Genomic DNA, 6,000 nt, shown 5'->3' with positions numbered 1-6,000 from the left:
AATGACTCTACAATTTTTTACCAGCAAATTCAGTCGAGTCATTATTGAAAATTTATTAACCTTTTTTTCTAAAATATTAACGATGATTCATCAAAGCTCCACCAAATTTTAATACTAGTTCAAACAATTATAACCCTTGCAAAAAATGAACAGGAAAAATATTGCTCAAAATAATCTCGAAAGTTTGATATTTTTATTATGAAACTTTATATACACCGGTATATATTTTTCAAAAAATTTTTAAGTTATTATCAGTAAAAGTTTACTGATAATTTTTTAAAACTTCTTTTTTTCGACGCCTGATATTTTTCGGTGGTATAGTCATGGAAATATATAAAGAAAAAGTAAAGATAAGGGAAAATAAAAAAATAAAAAAATAATATCCCAGAGGAATCTATGAATAAAAAAAATAAAAATGTACGTTTCTACTTCGAATGTAATATGTATGTATCTGTATGACTCTTTCATTCGTAAACTTTCTTATCGTGTTCTGAAAAAACTTGGTGTCTCTAGGGCAGCACAATAAAAGAGCGCACTTTTCTCTCACCAACTTGCAAATATTGCAATTGAGCTTAATGATAACTGCCTCAATATTTGTATAAAAAAAATTAAGCAGAAATTTTGAATTAAAAATAATAAATAAATTTCCAAATAAATGTAAAAGCTTTTAATGAAAAATAGGTAGAAAAAAATACAGGGTCACAAATGTGCGTGGCAAAATGACATAAATAAAAAAAGCTCGATGTTAAAGGTCCGAATTTTCTTGTGAATTAACAAAAAAAAAATATATAAAGTATAGAACAAATAAAAAAAGGGTAGGAAAAAAAAACGTGATATAAAAAAATGAATCAATAGGCGGAGTTTTTCGTTGACGCACCGCAAGAGGCGCTCACTGAAAATTTTCCAGTGGGGGTAAAAGCAATAGGCGGAGTCAGTCTGATTTAGAGCCGCCATTTTGTGACAATGAATGAGAGGGGGTATGACTATCTGATTGGCTGATCTACGGACTTCTCTTCGTCCTGGACAAGCTTCTACAGATTGTTCAGTTGTCTTCAATGCAACTCCAGCCACCTGGCAACGTTATATACAATGTTTTCTCTGTACTCAGTACTTGAAAATGCTCTCCCTCTTTTTCTATGCTCATACAACTACCACTGATACAGCCTTCCCTCTCCATGGCTTTTACATCAAGCCTACAGCTGCTTATGTCTTTTAAATAATTCATCACATGATAAATCTAATTTTCATCAAAAAAAATTATAAACAAAAGCCTTATAATTTTATTTAAATTGAGAAAATATTTATCATTTGCGATTCTGATGATTGTTGGATAAATATTAATGTGCATAGCTTCTTGTGATATTTTAAAATTTATGATTTATCAGATTAGTGTCCATTTAAATGATTATAAAGTTAAGATTATTTACTTAAACATAATAGAATAATAAACATGACCTAGGTCAACCTGTAACTCAATGCGTGTGTCACTTCCGCAGTCGCATCCTCGCACTCAGATTACAAACTTGAGATTTCAAATATGGGCGTAATATGTATATATAATATCGTGCAACCTATCTCATCTTGATAGTCAGCAAATTTATCAAGATTAACTCCTCACGCGTTTATAGGCGTTTGATATATATCTCAGACTTGATCTGTTTCTATTTTTGGCCTATGTGCCACATGACTACTTGTGTAATTTTGATTTTTGTTTGGTTTATATTTTACGGACGTACAATAAATCTAGCGAGGAAAATGCTTTAACTTCATAATTTTTTTTTTTTTTTATGGCATTATCATTCATCGGGCTACACAATATCACGCAATACAATTCTATATCTACATTAGTATATATGGTACATGGCAGTGCTCAGGATGCGCGTATACATTTATCAAAATAATGGGCTAAATTGTGAGAGAAAATTTTCACGATGGAACCATATAGAAAAACCACTGGAGTAATAAATTTACATTGGTTCTATTGAATTTTCCAGAGCCAACGTTTGTGAACATTTGAACAAGTAAACACATAAGTTGCTGTACTTATTACATAAATTATGAGCTTGAATATATTTGTGTTTATTACAAATGATATACGACAAAAGCCAGCCAGATTCGTTCAACGAAAAACAAAATTATTCCCATGTTTTTCAACTTGAATTATTTTTATTGTTTTACAAATAAATATTTGTCATTTTATTTTACAAAAAGATAAAAAGTTCTAGCCCTATAACATTATTTTTTTAGATGGACTATCTATTGATTATGAAGAAGTGAAAGAGCAGTTTATTCTAGTCAAATATATCAACATAATTTCAGCTCAATTTTCTGTAAATATTTTGTAACGTGTTGCACTAAAAGTTTATTATTTGTTTGTCGACATTGAGCACTGACAAAGAATGAATAATGCTAAAAAATTGGCAAAGATATAAAAAAAAATTTTTTAAATAACACAAAAACTAGTGGGGTTATTTGAAAAAAGATAGAAAAAAAAGATAATAGAGGGGGTAAATCAGGAGTAAGTAGCTGGAGTTAACGCCCGTGTGGAGGTGGGGCCGCGCGCGTCGAAGGCGTTTCCACAGCGATACGAGCGCCACCGATAGTTTACCGAATAATACCGATTGTATACGAACGTGGGGGCCTTGTCATGTTCGTGTTTTCATCCGCTTTAGTTCCGCGCCGGGTGCCACGATAGTTGCATCGACGAGCGCGTGCGTGTTTTTTCAAAACGTATATTACAAACTCAGTATACAACTGTCATTTCATCGATAAACAGTTAATACAAATCATACACAAAAATTATTTGGATAATTGAAAATTAAAAAATATATTATCGAATTTTAATTATAGAAAATAATTGCTAGTGCAATTGTTGAACTTTTTGTGTATTTTTTTTTTGATTTTTTTTGTTATTTAATATTGTTTTTGGAAATATTATTTCAATCATTAATTGTTTTGATTTTTATGGTTTAAATTTTACATGAAAAGACAAGTGAATGCTACTTTGGACCATTTTGTTCAATAAATTATTTTTAATTAATAAATTTGTGGCAAAGATTTATCAAATAAAAAAATCTTGAGTATCAACAATGTGTTGTGAATGTGTTTACAGTGCAGTGGTTTAGTGTTTACTATCTGAGTGATTATAATAATTTTATGATAAATAATATTGAGTAAAAAAAAAAGATAAACAAAACTCCCTATTATCGTGTTTGGTCAGTTGGATAGAAATACTTGCGAGATAAGGTAAGGGAGAATCATCATCATTACCCAACATATCGCAGCGATAAGTTTTTTTATTAGTGTTTTACATGATCGGTTTTATTGGAACGCGTAGATTTTAAATTCAAATAATTTATGATTGATGATTGATAGGATTAATCAACGGTGGCAGCAGTGTCGCTTGTGTCAATTTTCTACCTGCAATTATATTTTCTCTAATGATCTCGGTTTGATAGAATAATCATTAATCAATCTTGCAAATTATTATAATTTCAATTGAGCTGTATATTTTAAATTACACTCGATTATTATTTTCATGCAAAAATATAGTGACAGCTTTGTAAAATAAATAGGCTACAGTAATTTGTGAAGTGAATTTAATTAGTCCAGTGATTTCTATTGTCCAACAAATATTTCGACTTGATTTTTTGATATTTTTCGAAAAAAATCTCATCTAAATTGTTATTGTTGGCTTATTTGTTTTGAAACAAAATACAGCTAGTGCTAAAGTGCCGACGGAACTATCCTCTTAAAATTCATGCATGCAAAATAATTGCAAATAATTCTTCGAATTTGATAATAAATATTTTATCATTTAAACTCATCTAAGTAAAAAAAAATATTGCCCATAAATTATGATGATGTACAATATATTTTTTCTCAATAATATCCTGACAATTATTTGCTAAAGCGGCTTTATATCACAGTACTTAATCCATTTATTTTCAAAATTGATGAATTTTTTTTCCCTCTGGCAAAACAAACGGAACCCGTCAATCTTGTTTTCATTAAAAAAAAAACCAACAATGTATAGCAAAGTTTCAAGCCGAGTTGCTCGCTGATGTGTGCGTTTAAATAAATATCATGTACAAATTTTCAAAAAATAAATAACTCGAAGAACGGGTGGCCAGTTTCGATGTACAAGCTAAAAGAGAATATGCATTACATTGAACAAACGTTCCGTGTATATACCCTTAGCATTAGTGGAAAATAATTGGTAATTTGCAAGTATAATAATCAGCCTCGACTTGTGTTTTCATTTATTAGCCGCGAATTGCTACCGCTTATTAGTGCAACGATGCATTTATAAATATAAAACTTTGTTTAAATAAAGGTGTATATCATCAAGTATTCAAGTAATTCATTCAAATATTCCAAAAATTCATCAATTGTTTTATTTTCTTTCCAATAATGGATTCTTAATTCTTAATGCAAATTTATTTAATAATTCAATATAAATTTTGATTGTTTCAATTTTATTTCATCAAAATATTTCTATACACTTGTCAATTTTTTTTATCCGAAATTCTACTTGCTCATTTCAAATATCTCTCAAATTTTGTTTTTATTTTCACATCAGTTTAATACCAACTTGAAACATGTAATTTTTTAAAAATAATTTCAAGTAATATACTTTATCAAATTACACAAAATTTTATACAGTAAATGACGCGTGCGACGGTATATATAAAAAAAAAATACAAAAAACGTTATAACGCCAGGCAAGGTCCTACACCGACCTCAAGGTATTCCTTTTTAAACGTTGTTTTCTCAAAGTTTTTAAAATCATTATTATATATTTTTTTAAATCCTCTTTATATTTATTTTTTTTTCTCCATCGATATTAGGTTACCATCGATACAGAGGTATTGGTCCTTATTATATATTTTTGGATGGTTTTGTCATCTTCTTCTTGCTCTCATAAAGAGTTTGGATCCTGGTTAGTCTCTTTTATATTTTTAACCAGTAAATATATACATTGTTCTCGCCGTCGGGCGCCGATCGCATCGTAGCACAATATTACAAATACCAATATATATTTTATATGTATAATATACCACCGTGTATAAAATATAAATACCAACACTGTGGGATACACACAGAAGTTGAGATGGAATATTCGATGGACCACATAGTATCACGATGAGAGAGATGAGCAAAGAGAAGTTAATCTTTTTTTTTTCTTTTTCGCTCACAAGGTCGGATTTGCCTTCATCCAAGTACAATTTCGTTCAGTCAGCTTCACGCGTGTTTTTATTTTTTTTTTTTTTTCGATTCATTTTCTTGCCTGAGAATGTCATGGGCCAATACACCTATTGTTCCTTCTGTCCGTTCACGAGATTATTTATTTTTGAGTTATTTTATCGTTTCTTTTGTTTTCATGTTATGGACTTTTTTTTTTACTCGTTTTCTTCATTAGCCAATGCTGTTTTATCTCACCAACAATTATTCCACTGTCCAGATCAGGTATCGTTATACATTTTTGATGTCTTCTATATGAAAAATTGAAAGAATTTCTTCTTTAAAAATTCAGTCAGCTAAAAAGTGTTCTAATCATATTTAAAACTCGTTTTTTTATTATTTTTTTTTTTACAGTTTAACGATAAACATATAATTTATTTATTAACGCAATTATATATTTTTAAAACACTCGTTAATATTTGAAAAAAAAAAAATATAAAAGTGTAATTGCATTGAGATATTACAGTTAAATGACAAGTTTGTAGTTATGATATTTATTGCTTTTTATATGAGAAATTGTGCATAAATATAGGCCTTAATAAAAAGACTCGTTAGAGCGTGTGAATAGATATTATTTATATATAGACATATATTTTTTTTATGAGTTTATTAAGTGTTTAAGAGAGAGTGAGAGAGGGAGAGATTGGCACGGGCCCAGCTTTCACGCGTCCAGGCCTCAACATTTTTCCTCACGTACATATTATTTCCTTAATAATTAAAGAAAAAAAAATGTAGAATATCAAACACCCAGCTATT

General features: G+C 29.4%; 1 protein-coding gene across 3 annotated transcripts in view; it reads left to right on the top strand.

Annotated features, from left to right (window-relative positions):
• The first annotated feature begins 2,622 nt into the window (after positions 1–2,622).
• LOC122858639 (endothelial transcription factor GATA-2-like) overlaps positions 2,623–6,000 on the top strand; it is a 38,752-nt gene continuing 35,374 nt past the window's right edge. For 2 of the 3 annotated variants that reach the window (XM_044161632.1, XM_044161629.1), the window contains exon 1: positions 2,623–3,246. The gene's annotated coding sequence lies outside the window, so the exon portion shown is untranslated. The remainder of the gene's footprint in view (positions 3,247–6,000) is intronic. The other variant, XM_044161631.1, reaches the window with a different exon arrangement.

The sequence above is a fragment of the Aphidius gifuensis genome, linkage group LG6, assembly GCF_014905175.1.
Source record: "Aphidius gifuensis isolate YNYX2018 linkage group LG6, ASM1490517v1, whole genome shotgun sequence".
Taxonomy (NCBI): Eukaryota; Metazoa; Arthropoda; class Insecta; order Hymenoptera; family Braconidae; genus Aphidius; species Aphidius gifuensis.
Note: the sequence above shows the minus strand (reverse complement) of the source record. Positions and strands in the feature narration are given on the sequence as shown.